Genomic DNA, 18,358 nt, shown 5'->3' with positions numbered 1-18,358 from the left:
ACTAATATTATACCAGCCCCGTACCACCAATATATACACCAATAACTTGGGGGGGCGTTCACTGCTATCCACCCATGGTCATGTACCATTTATTTGACATTATTTAAATTAAATTGGAATAAATGGAAGAATAAAGTGGAACTAATAAAATAAGAACCAATGATATAACCAGTGAAGCTAAAAAAAATGAATGAAGCTTCTCCACACCTGCTAATTGCCACATTAACTATACTTCCCTTTATTGCATTCAGTAAACACCATTTTTTAAAATTGATTCATTAACTTTTTATTTAGTAAACACTCACTGCACCAACCCAACCGGAATGCATCGGGTCATCTGTCTGCTACACCTGTAGACTACGAGAGTCCCCTTTTGGTCTTAATGTGGAGCTCCGGAGCCACACTCAAGTCTCCAGACACGCATTTGCAAATTGCCACACGCATTTGCGAGTCGTCCACGGCGAGACTGTAGCAACACCCAAAGGCAGGGGACGCTGAATGTTGGCATTTTGTGCTCTCAGCCTGTCAGGCGAATATGTGGAAATTTATAAAAAAGCAGCTCGCATACTTGCTTACATTTGTCAAAAGTTTTTTTTATTTTTGCGGTGCAAAAGCTTACAGCACCTGGTATTCCCAGGCGGTCTCCCATCCAAGTACTAACCAGGCCCGACCCTGCTTAGCTTCCGAGATCGGACGAGATCGGGCGTTCTCAGGGTAGTATGGCCGTAAGCGAGAATTCCTTTCAAAATTTTGCATTTTATACATGTTGTCTTTATTGTGGCAAATACTTCAATCCAAAAATACGTAACAAGAATCTGAAACTATAACCACAGTCACAAATGTGTCACAACAATCTACAATGCATGATTGAAGTCACAGATATATGACAAATATCAGCAAATGTGTACAATGATTTGTTGGCACATACACATGGTTAAATGCGGACAAAAATCCGTGGATGGGCGACCTGTAAAAACTGGACCTTTTCTTACAGGTGACGTTTGCTACAGTCCTGCCGCGGACGACTCGCAAATGCGTGTGCTGATTTGCAAATGCGTGTCAGGAGACTTGTGTGTGGCTCCGTAGCTACACATTCGGACCACATGGGGGCACTAATATTATACCAGCCCCGTACCACCAAAATATACACCAATAACTTGGGGGGGCGTTCACTGCTATCCACCCATGGTCATGTACCATTTATTTGACATTATTTAAATTAAATTGGAATAAATGGAAGAATAAAGTGGAACTAATAAAATAAGAACCAATGATATAACCAGTGAAGCTAAAAAAAATGAATGAAGCTTCTCCACACCTGCTAATTGCCACATTAACTATACTTCCCTTTAGTGCATTCAGTAAACACCATTTTTTAAAATTGATTCATTAACTTTTTATTTAGTAAACACTCACTGCACCAACCCAACCGGACTGCATCGGGTCATCTGTCTGCTACACCTGTAGACTACGAGAGTCCCCTTTTGGTCTTAATGTGGAGCTCCGGAGCCACACTCAAGTCTCCAGACACGCATTTGCAAATTGCCACACGCATTTGCGAGTCGTCCACGGCGAGACTGTAGCAACACCCAAAGGCAGGGGACGCTGAATGTTGGCATTTTGTGCTCTCAGCCTGTCAGGCGAATATGTGGGAATTTATAAAAAAGCTGCTCGCATACTTGCTTACATTTGTCAAAAGTTTTTTTTATTTTTGCGGTGCAAAAGCTTACAGCACCTGGTATTCCCAGGCGGTCTCCCATCCAAGTACTAACCAGGCCCGACCCTGCTTAGCTTCCGAGATCGGACGAGATCGGGCGTTCTCAGGGTAGTATGGCCGTAAGCGAGAATCCCTTTCAAAATTTTGCATTTTATACATGTTGTCTTTATTGTGGCAAATACTTCAATCCAAAAATACGTAACAAGAATCTGAAACTATAACCACAGTCACAAATGTGTCACAACAATCTACAATGCATGATTGAAGTCACAGATATATGACAAATATCAGCAAATGTGTACAATGATTTGTTGGCACATACACATGGTTAAATGCGGACAAAAATCCGTAGATGGGCGACCTGTAAAAACGGGACCTTTTCTTACAGGTGACGTTTGCTACAGTCCTGCCGCGGACGACTCGCAAATGCGTGTGCTGATTTGCAAATGCGTGTCAGGAGACTTGTGTGTGGCTCCGTAGCTACACATTCGGACCACATGGGGGCACTAATATTATACCAGCCCCGTACCACCAATATATACACCAATAACTTGGGGGGGCGTTCACTGCTATCCACCTATGGTCATGTACCATTTATTTGACATTATTTAAATTAAATTGGAATAAATGGAAGAATAAAGTGGAACTAATAAAATAAGAACCAATGATATAACCAGTGAAGCTAAAAAAAATGAATGAAGCTTCTCCACACCTGCTAATTGCCACATTAACTATACTTCCCTTTATTGCATTCAGTAAACACCATTTTTTAAAATTGATTCATTAACTTTTTATTTAGTAAACACTCACTGCACCAACCCAACCGGAATGCATCGGGTCATCTGTCTGCTACACCTGTAGACTACGAGAGTCCCCTTTTGGTCTTAATGTGGAGCTCCGGAGCCACACTCAAGTCTCCAGACACGCATTTGCAAATTGCCACACGCATTTGCGAGTCGTCCACGGCGAGACTGTAGCAACACCCAAAGGCAGGGGACGCTGAATGTTGGCATTTTGTGCTCTCAGCCTGTCAGGCGAATATGTGGAAATTTATAAAAAAGCAGCTCGCATACTTGCTTACATTTGTCAAAAGTTTTTTTTATTTTTGCGGTGCAAAAGCTTACAGCACCTGGTATTCCCAGGCGGTCTCCCATCCAAGTACTAACCAGGCCCGACCCTGCTTAGCTTCCGAGATCGGACGAGATCGGGCGTTCTCAGGGTAGTATGGCCGTAAGCGAGAATTCCTTTCAAAATTTTGCATTTTATACATGTTGTCTTTATTGTGGCAAATACTTCAATCCAAAAACACGTAACAAGAATCTGAAACTATAACCACAGTCACAAATGTGTCACAACAATCTACAATGCATGATTGAAGTCACAGATATATGACAAATATCAGCAAATGTGTACAATGATTTGTTGGCACATACACATGGTTAAATGCGGACAAAAATCCGTGGATGGGCGACCTGTAAAAACTGGACCTTTTCTTACAGGTGACGTTTGCTACAGTCCTGCCGCGGACGACTCGCAAATGCGTGTGCTGATTTGCAAATGCGTGTCAGGAGACTTGTGTGTGGCTCCGTAGCTACACATTCGGACCACATGGGGGCACTAATATTATACCAGCCCCGTACCACCAAAATATACACCAATAACTTGGGGGGGCGTTCACTGCTATCCACCCATGGTCATGTACCATTTATTTGACATTATTTAAATTAAATTGGAATAAATGGAAGAATAAAGTGGAACTAATAAAATAAGAACCAATGATATAACCAGTGAAGCTAAAAAAAATGAATGAAGCTTCTCCACACCTGCTAATTGCCACATTAACTATACTTCCCTTTAGTGCATTCAGTAAACACCATTTTTTAAAATTGATTCATTAACTTTTTATTTAGTAAACACTCACTGCACCAACCCAACCGGACTGCATCGGGTCATCTGTCTGCTACACCTGTAGACTACGAGAGTCCCCTTTTGGTCTTAATGTGGAGCTCCGGAGCCACACTCAAGTCTCCAGACACGCATTTGCAAATTGCCACACGCATTTGCGAGTCGTCCACGGCGAGACTGTAGCAACACCCAAAGGCAGGGGACGCTGAATGTTGGCATTTTGTGCTCTCAGCCTGTCAGGCGAATATGTGGGAATTTATAAAAAAGCAGCTCGCATACTTGCTTACATTTGTCAAAAGTTTTTTTTATTTTTGCGGTGCAAAAGCTTACAGCACCTGGTATTCCCAGGCGGTCTCCCATCCAAGTACTAACCAGGCCCGACCCTGCTTAGCTTCCGAGATCGGACGAGATCGGGCGTTCTCAGGGTAGTATGGCCGTAAGCGAGAATTCCTTTTAAAATTTTGCATTTTATACATGTTGTCTTTATTGTGGCAAATACTTCAATCCAAAAATACGTAACAAGAATCTGAAACTATAACCACAGTCACAAATGTGTCACAACAATCTACAATGCATGATTGAAGTCACAGATATATGACAAATATCAGCAAATGTGTACAATGATTTGTTGGCACATACACATGGTTAAATGCGGACAAAAATCCGTAGATGGGCGACCTGTAAAAACGGGACCTTTTCTTACAGGTGACGTTTGCTACAGTCCTGCCGCGGACGACTCGCAAATGCGTGTGCTGATTTGCAAATGCGTGTCAGGAGACTTGTGTGTGGCTCCGTAGCTACACATTCGGACCACATGGGGGCACTAATATTATACCAGCCCCGTACCACCAATATATACACCAATAACTTGGGGGGGCGTTCACTGCTATCCACCCATGGTCATGTACCATTTATTTGACATTATTTAAATTAAATTGGAATAAATGGAAGAATAAAGTGGAACTAATAAAATAAGAACCAATGATATAACCAGTGAAGCTAAAAAAAATGAATGAAGCTTCTCCACACCTGCTAATTGCCACATTAACTATACTTCCCTTTAGTGCATTCAGTAAACACCATTTTTTAAAATTGATTCATTAACTTTTTATTTAGTAAACACTCACTGCACCAACCCAACCGGACTGCATCGGGTCATCTGTCTGCTACACCTGTAGACTACGAGAGTCCCCTTTTGGTCTTAATGTGGAGCTCCGGAGCCACACTCAAGTCTCCAGACACGCATTTGCAAATTGCCACACGCATTTGCGAGTCGTCCACGGCGAGACTGTAGCAACACCCAAAGGCAGGGGACGCTGAATGTTGGCATTTTGTGCTCTCAGCCTGTCAGGCGAATATGTGGGAATTTATAAAAAAGCTGCTCGCATACTTGCTTACATTTGTCAAAAGTTTTTTTTATTTTTGCGGTGCAAAAGCTTACAGCACCTGGTATTCCCAGGCGGTCTCCCATCCAAGTACTAACCAGGCCCGACCCTGCTTAGCTTCCGAGATCGGACGAGATCGGGCGTTCTCAGGGTAGTATGGCCGTAAGCGAGAATCCCTTTCAAAATTTTGCATTTTATACATGTTGTCTTTATTGTGGCAAATACTTCAATCCAAAAATACGTAACAAGAATCTGAAACTATAACCACAGTCACAAATGTGTCACAACAATCTACAATGCATGATTGAAGTCACAGATATATGACAAATATCAGCAAATGTGTACAATGATTTGTTGGCACATACACATGGTTAAATGCGGACAAAAATCCGTAGATGGGCGACCTGTAAAAACGGGACCTTTTCTTACAGGTGACGTTTGCTACAGTCCTGCCGCGGACGACTCGCAAATGCGTGTGCTGATTTGCAAATGCGTGTCAGGAGACTTGTGTGTGGCTCCGTAGCTACACATTCGGACCACATGGGGGCACTAATATTATACCAGCCCCGTACCACCAATATATACACCAATAACTTGGGGGGGCGTTCACTGCTATCCACCTATGGTCATGTACCATTTATTTGACATTATTTAAATTAAATTGGAATAAATGGAAGAATAAAGTGGAACTAATAAAATAAGAACCAATGATATAACCAGTGAAGCTAAAAAAAATGAATGAAGCTTCTCCACACCTGCTAATTGCCACATTAACTATACTTCCCTTTATTGCATTCAGTAAACACCATTTTTTAAAATTGATTCATTAACTTTTTATTTAGTAAACACTCACTGCACCAACCCAACCGGAATGCATCGGGTCATCTGTCTGCTACACCTGTAGACTACGAGAGTCCCCTTTTGGTCTTAATGTGGAGCTCCGGAGCCACACTCAAGTCTCCAGACACGCATTTGCAAATTGCCACACGCATTTGCGAGTCGTCCACGGCGAGACTGTAGCAACACCCAAAGGCAGGGGACGCTGAATGTTGGCATTTTGTGCTCTCAGCCTGTCAGGCGAATATGTGGAAATTTATAAAAAAGCAGCTCGCATACTTGCTTACATTTGTCAAAAGTTTTTTTTATTTTTGCGGTGCAAAAGCTTACAGCACCTGGTATTCCCAGGCGGTCTCCCATCCAAGTACTAACCAGGCCCGACCCTGCTTAGCTTCCGAGATCGGACGAGATCGGGCGTTCTCAGGGTAGTATGGCCGTAAGCGAGAATTCCTTTCAAAATTTTGCATTTTATACATGTTGTCTTTATTGTGGCAAATACTTCAATCCAAAAACACGTAACAAGAATCTGAAACTATAACCACAGTCACAAATGTGTCACAACAATCTACAATGCATGATTGAAGTCACAGATATATGACAAATATCAGCAAATGTGTACAATGATTTGTTGGCACATACACATGGTTAAATGCGGACAAAAATCCGTGGATGGGCGACCTGTAAAAACTGGACCTTTTCTTACAGGTGACGTTTGCTACAGTCCTGCCGCGGACGACTCGCAAATGCGTGTGCTGATTTGCAAATGCGTGTCAGGAGACTTGTGTGTGGCTCCGTAGCTACACATTCGGACCACATGGGGGCACTAATATTATACCAGCCCCGTACCACCAAAATATACACCAATAACTTGGGGGGGCGTTCACTGCTATCCACCCATGGTCATGTACCATTTATTTGACATTATTTAAATTAAATTGGAATAAATGGAAGAATAAAGTGGAACTAATAAAATAAGAACCAATGATATAACCAGTGAAGCTAAAAAAAATGAATGAAGCTTCTCCACACCTGCTAATTGCCACATTAACTATACTTCCCTTTAGTGCATTCAGTAAACACCATTTTTTAAAATTGATTCATTAACTTTTTATTTAGTAAACACTCACTGCACCAACCCAACCGGACTGCATCGGGTCATCTGTCTGCTACACCTGTAGACTACGAGAGTCCCCTTTTGGTCTTAATGTGGAGCTCCGGAGCCACACTCAAGTCTCCAGACACGCATTTGCAAATTGCCACACGCATTTGCGAGTCGTCCACGGCGAGACTGTAGCAACACCCAAAGGCAGGGGACGCTGAATGTTGGCATTTTGTGCTCTCAGCCTGTCAGGCGAATATGTGGGAATTTATAAAAAAGCAGCTCGCATACTTGCTTACATTTGTCAAAAGTTTTTTTTATTTTTGCGGTGCAAAAGCTTACAGCACCTGGTATTCCCAGGCGGTCTCCCATCCAAGTACTAACCAGGCCCGACCCTGCTTAGCTTCCGAGATCGGACGAGATCGGGCGTTCTCAGGGTAGTATGGCCGTAAGCGAGAATTCCTTTTAAAATTTTGCATTTTATACATGTTGTCTTTATTGTGGCAAATACTTCAATCCAAAAATACGTAACAAGAATCTGAAACTATAACCACAGTCACAAATGTGTCACAACAATCTACAATGCATGATTGAAGTCACAGATATATGACAAATATCAGCAAATGTGTACAATGATTTGTTGGCACATACACATGGTTAAATGCGGACAAAAATCCGTAGATGGGCGACCTGTAAAAACGGGACCTTTTCTTACAGGTGACGTTTGCTACAGTCCTGCCGCGGACGACTCGCAAATGCGTGTGCTGATTTGCAAATGCGTGTCAGGAGACTTGTGTGTGGCTCCGTAGCTACACATTCGGACCACATGGGGGCACTAATATTATACCAGCCCCGTACCACCAATATATACACCAATAACTTGGGGGGGCGTTCACTGCTATCCACCCATGGTCATGTACCATTTATTTGACATTATTTAAATTAAATTGGAATAAATGGAAGAATAAAGTGGAACTAATAAAATAAGAACCAATGATATAACCAGTGAAGCTAAAAAAAATGAATGAAGCTTCTCCACACCTGCTAATTGCCACATTAACTATACTTCCCTTTATTGCATTCAGTAAACACCATTTTTTAAAATTGATTCATTAACTTTTTATTTAGTAAACACTCACTGCACCAACCCAACCGGACTGCATCGGGTCATCTGTCTGCTACACCTGTAGACTACGAGAGTCCCCTTTTGGTCTTAATGTGGAGCTCCGGAGCCACACTCAAGTCTCCAGACGCGCATTTGCAAATTGCCACACGCATTTGCGAGTCGTCCACGGCGAGACTGTAGCAACACCCAAAGGCAGGGGACGCTGAATGTTGGCATTTTGTGCTCTCAGCCTGTCAGGCGAATATGTGGGAATTTATAAAAAAGCAGCTCGCATACTTGCTTACATTTGTCAAAAGTTTTTTTTATTTTTGCGGTGCAAAAGCTTACAGCACCTGGTATTCCCAGGCGGTCTCCCATCCAAGTACTAACCAGGCCCGACCCTGCTTAGCTTCCGAGATCGGACGAGATCGGGCGTTCTCAGGGTAGTATGGCCGTAAGCGAGAATTCCTTTCAAAATTTTGCATTTTATACATTTTGTCTTTATTGTGGCAAATACTTCAATCCAAAAATACGTAACAAGAATCTGAAACTATAACCACAGTCACAAATGTGTCACAACAATCTACAATGCATGATTGAAGTCACAGATATATGACAAATATCAGCAAATGTGCACAATGATTTGTTGGCACATACACATGGTTAAATGCGGACAAAAATCCGTGGATGGGCGACCTGTAAAAACTGGACCTTTTCTTACAGGTGACGTTTGCTACAGTCCTGCCGCGGACGACTCGCAAATGCGTGTGCTGATTTGCAAATGCGTGTCAGGAGACTTGTGTGTGGCTCCGTAGCTACACATTCGGACCACATGGGGGCACTAATATTATACCAGCCCCGTACCACCAATATATACACCAATAACTTGGGGGGGCGTTCACTGCTATCCACCTATGGTCATGTACCATTTATTTGACATTATTTAAATTAAATTGGAATAAATGGAAGAATAAAGTGGAACTAATAAAATAAGAACCAATGATATAACCAGTGAAGCTAAAAAAAATGAATGAAGCTTCTCCACACCTGCTAATTGCCACATTAACTATACTTCCCTTTATTGCATTCAGTAAACACCATTTTTTAAAATTGATTCATTAACTTTTTATTTAGTAAACACTCACTGCACCAACCCAACCGGAATGCATCGGGTCATCTGTCTGCTACACCTGTAGACTACGAGAGTCCCCTTTTGGTCTTAATGTGGAGCTCCGGAGCCACACTCAAGTCTCCAGACACGCATTTGCAAATTGCCACACGCATTTGCGAGTCGTCCACGGCGAGACTGTAGCAACACCCAAAGGCAGGGGACGCTGAATGTTGGCATTTTGTGCTCTCAGCCTGTCAGGCGAATATGTGGAAATTTATAAAAAAGCAGCTCGCATACTTGCTTACATTTGTCAAAAGTTTTTTTTATTTTTGCGGTGCAAAAGCTTACAGCACCTGGTATTCCCAGGCGGTCTCCCATCCAAGTACTAACCAGGCCCGACCCTGCTTAGCTTCCGAGATCGGACGAGATCGGGCGTTCTCAGGGTAGTATGGCCGTAAGCGAGAATTCCTTTCAAAATTTTGCATTTTATACATGTTGTCTTTATTGTGGCAAATACTTCAATCCAAAAACACGTAACAAGAATCTGAAACTATAACCACAGTCACAAATGTGTCACAACAATCTACAATGCATGATTGAAGTCACAGATATATGACAAATATCAGCAAATGTGTACAATGATTTGTTGGCACATACACATGGTTAAATGCGGACAAAAATCCGTGGATGGGCGACCTGTAAAAACTGGACCTTTTCTTACAGGTGACGTTTGCTACAGTCCTGCCGCGGACGACTCGCAAATGCGTGTGCTGATTTGCAAATGCGTGTCAGGAGACTTGTGTGTGGCTCCGTAGCTACACATTCGGACCACATGGGGGCACTAATATTATACCAGCCCCGTACCACCAAAATATACACCAATAACTTGGGGGGGCGTTCACTGCTATCCACCCATGGTCATGTACCATTTATTTGACATTATTTAAATTAAATTGGAATAAATGGAAGAATAAAGTGGAACTAATAAAATAAGAACCAATGATATAACCAGTGAAGCTAAAAAAAATGAATGAAGCTTCTCCACACCTGCTAATTGCCACATTAACTATACTTCCCTTTAGTGCATTCAGTAAACACCATTTTTTAAAATTGATTCATTAACTTTTTATTTAGTAAACACTCACTGCACCAACCCAACCGGACTGCATCGGGTCATCTGTCTGCTACACCTGTAGACTACGAGAGTCCCCTTTTGGTCTTAATGTGGAGCTCCGGAGCCACACTCAAGTCTCCAGACACGCATTTGCAAATTGCCACACGCATTTGCGAGTCGTCCACGGCGAGACTGTAGCAACACCCAAAGGCAGGGGACGCTGAATGTTGGCATTTTGTGCTCTCAGCCTGTCAGGCGAATATGTGGGAATTTATAAAAAAGCAGCTCGCATACTTGCTTACATTTGTCAAAAGTTTTTTTTATTTTTGCGGTGCAAAAGCTTACAGCACCTGGTATTCCCAGGCGGTCTCCCATCCAAGTACTAACCAGGCCCGACCCTGCTTAGCTTCCGAGATCGGACGAGATCGGGCGTTCTCAGGGTAGTATGGCCGTAAGCGAGAATTCCTTTTAAAATTTTGCATTTTATACATGTTGTCTTTATTGTGGCAAATACTTCAATCCAAAAATACGTAACAAGAATCTGAAACTATAACCACAGTCACAAATGTGTCACAACAATCTACAATGCATGATTGAAGTCACAGATATATGACAAATATCAGCAAATGTGTACAATGATTTGTTGGCACATACACATGGTTAAATGCGGACAAAAATCCGTAGATGGGCGACCTGTAAAAACGGGACCTTTTCTTACAGGTGACGTTTGCTACAGTCCTGCCGCGGACGACTCGCAAATGCGTGTGCTGATTTGCAAATGCGTGTCAGGAGACTTGTGTGTGGCTCCGTAGCTACACATTCGGACCACATGGGGGCACTAATATTATACCAGCCCCGTACCACCAATATATACACCAATAACTTGGGGGGGCGTTCACTGCTATCCACCCATGGTCATGTACCATTTATTTGACATTATTTAAATTAAATTGGAATAAATGGAAGAATAAAGTGGAACTAATAAAATAAGAACCAATGATATAACCAGTGAAGCTAAAAAAAATGAATGAAGCTTCTCCACACCTGCTAATTGCCACATTAACTATACTTCCCTTTATTGCATTCAGTAAACACCATTTTTTAAAATTGATTCATTAACTTTTTATTTAGTAAACACTCACTGCACCAACCCAACCGGACTGCATCGGGTCATCTGTCTGCTACACCTGTAGACTACGAGAGTCCCCTTTTGGTCTTAATGTGGAGCTCCGGAGCCACACTCAAGTCTCCAGACGCGCATTTGCAAATTGCCACACGCATTTGCGAGTCGTCCACGGCGAGACTGTAGCAACACCCAAAGGCAGGGGACGCTGAATGTTGGCATTTTGTGCTCTCAGCCTGTCAGGCGAATATGTGGGAATTTATAAAAAAGCAGCTCGCATACTTGCTTACATTTGTCAAAAGTTTTTTTTATTTTTGCGGTGCAAAAGCTTACAGCACCTGGTATTCCCAGGCGGTCTCCCATCCAAGTACTAACCAGGCCCGACCCTGCTTAGCTTCCGAGATCGGACGAGATCGGGCGTTCTCAGGGTAGTATGGCCGTAAGCGAGAATTCCTTTCAAAATTTTGCATTTTATACATTTTGTCTTTATTGTGGCAAATACTTCAATCCAAAAATACGTAACAAGAATCTGAAACTATAACCACAGTCACAAATGTGTCACAACAATCTACAATGCATGATTGAAGTCACAGATATATGACAAATATCAGCAAATGTGCACAATGATTTGTTGGCACATACACATGGTTAAATGCGGACAAAAATCCGTGGATGGGCGACCTGTAAAAACTGGACCTTTTCTTACAGGTGACGTTTGCTACAGTCCTGCCGCGGACGACTCGCAAATGCGTGTGCTGATTTGCAAATGCGTGTCAGGAGACTTGTGTGTGGCTCCGTAGCTACACATTCGGACCACATGGGGGCACTAATATTATACCAGCCCCGTACCACCAATATATACACCAATAACTTGGGGGGGCGTTCACTGCTATCCACCTATGGTCATGTACCATTTATTTGACATTATTTAAATTAAATTGGAATAAATGGAAGAATAAAGTGGAACTAATAAAATAAGAACCAATGATATAACCAGTGAAGCTAAAAAAAATGAATGAAGCTTCTCCACACCTGCTAATTGCCACATTAACTATACTTCCCTTTATTGCATTCAGTAAACACCATTTTTTAAAATTGATTCATTAACTTTTTATTTAGTAAACACTCACTGCACCAACCCAACCGGAATGCATCGGGTCATCTGTCTGCTACACCTGTAGACTACGAGAGTCCCCTTTTGGTCTTAATGTGGAGCTCCGGAGCCACACTCAAGTCTCCAGACACGCATTTGCAAATTGCCACACGCATTTGCGAGTCGTCCACGGCGAGACTGTAGCAACACCCAAAGGCAGGGGACGCTGAATGTTGGCATTTTGTGCTCTCAGCCTGTCAGGCGAATATGTGGAAATTTATAAAAAAGCAGCTCGCATACTTGCTTACATTTGTCAAAAGTTTTTTTTATTTTTGCGGTGCAAAAGCTTACAGCACCTGGTATTCCCAGGCGGTCTCCCATCCAAGTACTAACCAGGCCCGACCCTGCTTAGCTTCCGAGATCGGACGAGATCGGGCGTTCTCAGGGTAGTATGGCCGTAAGCGAGAATTCCTTTTAAAATTTTGCATTTTATACATGTTGTCTTTATTGTGGCAAATACTTCAATCCAAAAATACGTAACAAGAATCTGAAACTATAACCACAGTCACAAATGTGTCACAACAATCTACAATGCATGATTGAAGTCACAGATATATGACAAATATCAGCAAATGTGTACAATGATTTGTTGGCACATACACATGGTTAAATGCGGACAAAAATCCGTAGATGGGCGACCTGTAAAAACGGGACCTTTTCTTACAGGTGACGTTTGCTACAGTCCTGCCGCGGACGACTCGCAAATGCGTGTGCTGATTTGCAAATGCGTGTCAGGAGACTTGTGTGTGGCTCCGTAGCTACACATTCGGACCACATGGGGGCACTAATATTATACCAGCCCCGTACCACCAATATATACACCAATAACTTGGGGGGGCGTTCACTGCTATCCACCCATGGTCATGTACCATTTATTTGACATTATTTAAATTAAATTGGAATAAATGGAAGAATAAAGTGGAACTAATAAAATAAGAACCAATGATATAACCAGTGAAGCTAAAAAAAATGAATGAAGCTTCTCCACACCTGCTAATTGCCACATTAACTATACTTCCCTTTATTGCATTCAGTAAACACCATTTTTTAAAATTGATTCATTAACTTTTTATTTAGTAAACACTCACTGCACCAACCCAACCGGACTGCATCGGGTCATCTGTCTGCTACACCTGTAGACTACGAGAGTCCCCTTTTGGTCTTAATGTGGAGCTCCGGAGCCACACTCAAGTCTCCAGACGCGCATTTGCAAATTGCCACACGCATTTGCGAGTCGTCCACGGCGAGACTGTAGCAACACCCAAAGGCAGGGGACGCTGAATGTTGGCATTTTGTGCTCTCAGCCTGTCAGGCGAATATGTGGGAATTTATAAAAAAGCAGCTCGCATACTTGCTTACATTTGTCAAAAGTTTTTTTTATTTTTGCGGTGCAAAAGCTTACAGCACCTGGTATTCCCAGGCGGTCTCCCATCCAAGTACTAACCAGGCCCGACCCTGCTTAGCTTCCGAGATCGGACGAGATCGGGCGTTCTCAGGGTAGTATGGCCGTAAGCGAGAATTCCTTTCAAAATTTTGCATTTTATACATTTTGTCTTTATTGTGGCAAATACTTCAATCCAAAAATACGTAACAAGAATCTGAAACTATAACCACAGTCACAAATGTGTCACAACAATCTACAATGCATGATTGAAGTCACAGATATATGACAAATATCAGCAAATGTGTACAATGATTTGTTGGCACATACACATGGTTAAATGCGGACAAAAATCCGTGGATGGGCGACCTGTAAAAACTGGACCTTTTCTTACAGGTGACGTTTGCTACAGTCCTGCCGCGGACGACTCGCAAATGCGTGTGCTGATTTGCAAATGCGTGTCAGGAGACTTGTGTGTGGCTCCGTAGCTACACATTCGGACCACATGGGGGCACTAATATTATACCAGCCCCGTACCACCAATATATACACCAATAACTTGGGGGGGCGTTCACTGCTATCCACCCATGGTCATGTACCATTTATTTGACATTATTTAAATTAAATTGGAATAAATGGAAGAATAAAGTGGAACTAATAAAATAAGAACCAATGATATAACCAGTGAAGCTAAAAAAAATGAATGAAGCTTCTCCACACCTGCTAATTGCCACATTAACTATATTTCCCTTTATTGCATTCAGTAAACACCATTTTTTTAAATTGATTCATTAACTTTTTATTTAGTAAACACTCACTGCACCAACCCAACCGGACTGCATCGGGTCATCTGTCTGCTACACCTGTAGACTACGAGAGTCCCCTTTTGGTCTTAATGTGGAGCTCCGGAGCCACACTCAAGTCTCCAGACACGCATTTGCAAATTGCCACACGCATTTGCGAGTCGTCCACGGCGAGACTGTAGCAACACCCAAAGGCAGGGGACGCTGAATGTTGGCATTTTGTGCTCTCAGCCTGTCAGGCGAATATGTGGGAATTTATAAAAAAGCAGCTCGCATACTTGCTTACATTTGTCAAAAGTTTTTTTTATTTTTGCGGTGCAAAAGCTTACAGCACCTGGTATTCCCAGGCGGTCTCCCATCCAAGTACTAACCAGGCCCGACCCTGCTTAGCTTCCGAGATCGGACGAGATCGGGCGTTCTCAGGGTAGTATGGCCGTAAGCGAGAATTCCTTTCAAAATTTTGCATTTTATACATTTTGTCTTTATTGTGGCAAATACTTCAATCCAAAAATACGTAACAAGAATCTGAAACTATAACCACAGTCACAAATGTGTCACAACAATCTACAATGCATGATTGAAGTCACAGATATATGACAAATATCAGCAAATGTGTACAATGATTTGTTGGCACATACACGTGGTTAAATGCGGACAAAAATCCGTGGATGGGCGACCTGTAAAAACTGGACCTTTTCTTACAGGTGACGTTTGCTACAGTCCTGCCGCGGACGACTCGCAAATGCGTGTGCTGATTTGCAAATGCGTGTCAGGAGACTTGTGTGTGGCTCCGTAGCTACACATTCGGACCACATGGGGGCACTAATATTATACCAGCCCCGTACCACCAATATATACACCAATAACTTGGGGGGGCGTTCACTGCTATCCACCCATGGTCATGTACCATTTATTTGACATTATTTAAATTAAATTGGAATAAATGGAAGAATAAAGTGGAACTAATAAAATAAGAACCAATGATATAACCAGTGAAGCTAAAAAAAATGAATGAAGCTTCTCCACACCTGCTAATTGCCACATTAACTATACTTCCCTTTATTGCATTCAGTAAACACCATTTTTTAAAATTGATTCATTAACTTTTTATTTAGTAAACACTCACTGCACCAACCCAACCGGACTGCATCGGGTCATCTGTCTGCTACACCTGTAGACTACGAGAGTCCCCTTTTGGTCTTAATGTGGAGCTCCGGAGCCACACTCAAGTCTCCAGACACGCATTTGCAAATTGCCACACGCATTTGCGAGTCGTCCACGGCGAGACTGTAGCAACACCCAAAGGCAGGGGACGCTGAATGTTGGCATTTTGTGCTCTCAGCCTGCCAGGCGAATATGTGGGAATTTATAAAAAAGCAGCTCGCATACTTGCTTACATTTGTCAAAAGTTTTTTTTATTTTTGCGGTGCAAAAGCTTACAGCACCTGGTATTCCCAGGCGGTCTCCCATCCAAGTACTAACCAGGCCCGACCCTGCTTAGCTTCCGAGATCGGACGAGATCGGGCGTTCTCAGGGTAGTATGGCCGTAAGCGAGAATTCCTTTCAAAATTTTGCATTTTATACATTTTGTCTTTATTGTGGCAAATACTTCAATCCAAAAATACGTAACAAGAATCTGAAACTATAACCACAGTCACAAATGTGTCACAACAATCTACAATGCATGATTGAAGTCACAGATATATGACAAATATCAGCAAATGTGTACAATGATTTGTTGGCACATACACGTGGTTAAATGCGGACAAAAATCCGTGGATGGGCGACCTGTAAAAACTGGACCTTTTCTTACAGGTGACGTTTGCTACAGTCCTGCCGCGGACGACTCGCAAATGCGTGTGCTGATTTGCAAATGCGTGTCAGGAGACTTGTGTGTGGCTCCGTAGCTACACATTCGGACCACATGGGGGCACTAATATTATACCAGCCCCGTACCACCAATATATACACCAATAACTTGGGGGGGCGTTCACTGCTATCCACCCATGGTCATGTACCATTTATTTGACATTATTTAAATTAAATTGGAATAAATGGAAGAATAAAGTGGAACTAATAAAATAAGAACCAATGATATAACCAGTGAAGCTAAAAAAAATGAATGAAGCTTCTCCACACCTGCTAATTGCCACATTAACTATACTTCCCTTTATTGCATTCAGTAAACACCATTTTTTAAAATTGATTCATTAACTTTTTATTTAGTAAACACTCACTGCACCAACCCAACCGGACTGCATCGGGTCATCTGTCTGCTACACCTGTAGACTACGAGAGTCCCCTTTTGGTCTTAATGTGGAGCTCCGGAGCCACACTCAAGTCTCCAGACACGCATTTGCAAATTGCCACACGCATTTGCGAGTCGTCCACGGCGAGACTGTAGCAACACCCAAAGGCAGGGGACGCTGAATGTTGGCATTTTGTGCTCTCAGCCTGCCAGGCGAATATGTGGGAATTTATAAAAAAGCAGCTCGCATACTTGCTTACATTTGTCAAAAGTTTTTTTTATTTTTGCGGTGCAAAAGCTTACAGCACCTGGTATTCCCAGGCGGTCTCCCATCCAAGTACTAACCAGGCCCGACCCTGCTTAGCTTCCGAGATCGGACGAGATCGGGCGTTCTCAGGGTAGTATGGCCGTAAGCGAGAATTCCTTTCAAAATTTTGCATTTTATACATTTTGTCTTTATTGTGGCAAATACTTCAATCCAAAAATACGTAACAAGAATCTGAAACTATAACCACAGTCACAAATGTGTCACAACAATCTACAATGCATGATTGAAGTCACAGATATATGACAAATATCAGCAAATGTGTACAATGATTTGTTGGCACATACACGTGGTTAAATGCGGACAAAAATCCGTGGATGGGCGACCTGTAAAAACTGGACCTTTTCTTACAGGTGACGTTTGCTACAGTCCTGCCGCGGACGACTCGCAAATGCGTGTGCTGATTTGCAAATGCGTGTCAGGAGACTTGTGTGTGGCTCCGTAGCTACACATTCGGACCACATGGGGGCACTAATATTATACCAACCCCGTACCACCAAAATATACACCAATAACTTGGGGGGGCGTTCACTGCTATCCACCCATGGTCATGTACCATTTATTTGACATTATTTAAATTAAATTGGAATAAATGGAAGAATAAAGTGGAACTAATAAAATAAGAACCAATGATATAACCAGTGAAGCTAAAAAAAATGAATGAAGCTTCTCCACACCTGCTAATTGCCACATTAACTATATTTCCCTTTATTGCATTCAGTAAACACCATTTTTTTAAATTGATTCATTAACTTTTTATTTAGTAAACACTCACTGCACCAACCCAACCGGACTGCATCGGGTCATCTGTCTGCTACACCTGTAGACTACGAGAGTCCCCTTTTGGTCTTAATGTGGAGCTCCGGAGCCACACTCAAGTCTCCAGACACGCATTTGCAAATTGCCACACGCATTTGCGAGTCGTCCACGGCGAGACTGTAGCAACACCCAAAGGCAGGGGACGCTGAATGTTGGCATTTTGTGCTCTCAGCCTGTCAGGCGAATATGTGGGAATTTATAAAAAAGCAGCTCGCATACTTGCTTACATTTGT

The 18,358-nt window shown here is 42.5% G+C and overlaps 16 non-coding genes across 16 annotated transcripts; all 16 read right to left on the bottom strand.

Moving 5' to 3' along the window:
• Positions 1 to 612: 612 nt before the first annotated feature.
• Positions 613 to 731, bottom strand: LOC148315157 (5S ribosomal RNA). Its single transcript, XR_015841227.1, has one exon. It is a non-coding gene; the product is annotated as a 5S ribosomal RNA (ribosomal RNA).
• A 992-nt stretch (positions 732 to 1,723) lies between these two features.
• LOC148315156 (5S ribosomal RNA) lies at positions 1,724 to 1,842 on the bottom strand. The gene has a single exon (XR_015841216.1). It is a non-coding gene; the product is annotated as a 5S ribosomal RNA (ribosomal RNA).
• Positions 1,843 to 2,834: 992 nt separating this feature from the next.
• On the bottom strand, positions 2,835 to 2,953 carry LOC148315155 (5S ribosomal RNA). Its single transcript, XR_015841205.1, has one exon. It is a non-coding gene; the product is annotated as a 5S ribosomal RNA (ribosomal RNA).
• A 992-nt stretch (positions 2,954 to 3,945) lies between these two features.
• Positions 3,946 to 4,064, bottom strand: LOC148315154 (5S ribosomal RNA). The gene has a single exon (XR_015841193.1). It is a non-coding gene; the product is annotated as a 5S ribosomal RNA (ribosomal RNA).
• A 992-nt stretch (positions 4,065 to 5,056) lies between these two features.
• On the bottom strand, positions 5,057 to 5,175 carry LOC148315153 (5S ribosomal RNA). The gene has a single exon (XR_015841182.1). It is a non-coding gene; the product is annotated as a 5S ribosomal RNA (ribosomal RNA).
• Positions 5,176 to 6,167: 992 nt separating this feature from the next.
• On the bottom strand, positions 6,168 to 6,286 carry LOC148315152 (5S ribosomal RNA). The gene has a single exon (XR_015841171.1). It is a non-coding gene; the product is annotated as a 5S ribosomal RNA (ribosomal RNA).
• Positions 6,287 to 7,278: 992 nt separating this feature from the next.
• LOC148315151 (5S ribosomal RNA) lies at positions 7,279 to 7,397 on the bottom strand. The gene has a single exon (XR_015841160.1). It is a non-coding gene; the product is annotated as a 5S ribosomal RNA (ribosomal RNA).
• A 992-nt stretch (positions 7,398 to 8,389) lies between these two features.
• Positions 8,390 to 8,508, bottom strand: LOC148315150 (5S ribosomal RNA). Its single transcript, XR_015841149.1, has one exon. It is a non-coding gene; the product is annotated as a 5S ribosomal RNA (ribosomal RNA).
• Positions 8,509 to 9,500: 992 nt separating this feature from the next.
• Positions 9,501 to 9,619, bottom strand: LOC148315149 (5S ribosomal RNA). Its single transcript, XR_015841138.1, has one exon. It is a non-coding gene; the product is annotated as a 5S ribosomal RNA (ribosomal RNA).
• A 992-nt stretch (positions 9,620 to 10,611) lies between these two features.
• Positions 10,612 to 10,730, bottom strand: LOC148315148 (5S ribosomal RNA). The gene has a single exon (XR_015841127.1). It is a non-coding gene; the product is annotated as a 5S ribosomal RNA (ribosomal RNA).
• A 992-nt stretch (positions 10,731 to 11,722) lies between these two features.
• Positions 11,723 to 11,841, bottom strand: LOC148315147 (5S ribosomal RNA). The gene has a single exon (XR_015841116.1). It is a non-coding gene; the product is annotated as a 5S ribosomal RNA (ribosomal RNA).
• Positions 11,842 to 12,833: 992 nt separating this feature from the next.
• Positions 12,834 to 12,952, bottom strand: LOC148315146 (5S ribosomal RNA). Its single transcript, XR_015841105.1, has one exon. It is a non-coding gene; the product is annotated as a 5S ribosomal RNA (ribosomal RNA).
• A 992-nt stretch (positions 12,953 to 13,944) lies between these two features.
• Positions 13,945 to 14,063, bottom strand: LOC148315145 (5S ribosomal RNA). The gene has a single exon (XR_015841093.1). It is a non-coding gene; the product is annotated as a 5S ribosomal RNA (ribosomal RNA).
• A 992-nt stretch (positions 14,064 to 15,055) lies between these two features.
• On the bottom strand, positions 15,056 to 15,174 carry LOC148315144 (5S ribosomal RNA). Its single transcript, XR_015841081.1, has one exon. It is a non-coding gene; the product is annotated as a 5S ribosomal RNA (ribosomal RNA).
• Positions 15,175 to 16,166: 992 nt separating this feature from the next.
• On the bottom strand, positions 16,167 to 16,285 carry LOC148315143 (5S ribosomal RNA). Its single transcript, XR_015841070.1, has one exon. It is a non-coding gene; the product is annotated as a 5S ribosomal RNA (ribosomal RNA).
• A 992-nt stretch (positions 16,286 to 17,277) lies between these two features.
• Positions 17,278 to 17,396, bottom strand: LOC148315142 (5S ribosomal RNA). Its single transcript, XR_015841059.1, has one exon. It is a non-coding gene; the product is annotated as a 5S ribosomal RNA (ribosomal RNA).
• Positions 17,397 to 18,358: the final 962 nt, after the last annotated feature.

The sequence above is a fragment of the Idiotropiscis lumnitzeri genome, unplaced genomic scaffold (genome assembly GCF_059441095.1).
Source record: "Idiotropiscis lumnitzeri isolate Australia: NSW breed Sydney's pygmy pipehorse unplaced genomic scaffold, RoL_Ilum_1.0 HiC_scaffold_114, whole genome shotgun sequence".
Lineage (NCBI taxonomy): Eukaryota > Metazoa > Chordata > Actinopteri > Syngnathiformes > Syngnathidae > Idiotropiscis > Idiotropiscis lumnitzeri.
Note: the sequence above shows the minus strand (reverse complement) of the source record. Positions and strands in the feature narration are given on the sequence as shown.